The sequence below is a fragment of the Pinus tabuliformis genome, chromosome 9, assembly GCF_031772625.1.
Source record: "Pinus tabuliformis cultivar Carrire ecotype Pingquan chromosome 9, CPIR1, whole genome shotgun sequence".
Lineage (NCBI taxonomy): Eukaryota > Viridiplantae > Streptophyta > Pinopsida > Pinales > Pinaceae > Pinus > Pinus tabuliformis.
Genome location: NC_142307.1, coordinates 2,006,370,929 through 2,006,371,899, shown reverse-complemented (window position 1 = coordinate 2,006,371,899; position 971 = coordinate 2,006,370,929).

The following is a 971-nucleotide window of genomic DNA, read 5'->3' as shown; positions in this document are numbered from 1 at the left end:
TGGTTCTACCTCTTGTGCAACCTCCCTTAAGGATAAGCTCCCTCTCCCTCATTTCATGGAGACTCCTTCTCCTATAAAATCACTCAGCATTGCTATGATCTGCTAGTTCTTTAGTTGGGCAGTGCTGGTCAGTTCTTTTGAGTTTGCTTTGAAACTAAGTAGATAGCTTTGGTGTGAGTGTGACAAGTGTGGGATTGCTATAGTTTGGTAAGAGGTTGTGGACTGCCTTAACCTTGTATTAGAGCTTGTGAGTGTGAGAGAGATATTGTCTATTTGGGAGACCCATTCTTGAGAGTGAATGCTTGAAGAAACATACTGGCTGGACCCTCCGAGAAGGCTTGTGACGTCAATACTTGGTTGTAAGCTTTGCTTTTGATTCATTTTAATACAATCAATGATGATTTCCTATATCTGGTGTACAATTTCCTTGATAGCTTATGATTTCTAGACTTTATAGGTAAATAGATCATTGTTGTTCTCGGTTACGTGTTCTGTTGTTTTCTTGTGGTGTTTTAGGTTGATTTCTCATTGAGGAGAAAGAAACAGAAGCTGGAGCAGCACAACGGAACTTCATCAACCACCGGTTTGAGGTAGGGCTCCAACGATGACTATTTAAGGGAATCGATTGTTGTTTTGTCTTTACTGTGACTAGACCCACTCTAGGGCTAGAGGGGTTGCCTCTGTCCGCAGAGGGAACACTTTCCTAATTACAAGTTGGCGACCATACTGGGGAGTCCTTTGCATGTTCTCTTCTTGTTTACCCTTTATTTTTTTTTGTTTTAGTGTCTCTTGGATTTTGGGGTTAAACCATCAGTTTTTTGGGTTACCTGGGTTAATCTGGGAGTCCTTCTGACTGTTTGGAAGATCAACTTGGTGTCATTTAGGTGATTTTACTTTGTCTTTTGCTTCAATAAGATCGTCGCTGAAGATAGCCTAACAGTCCCGACGACATCGCTGATGTTCTAGCTTTG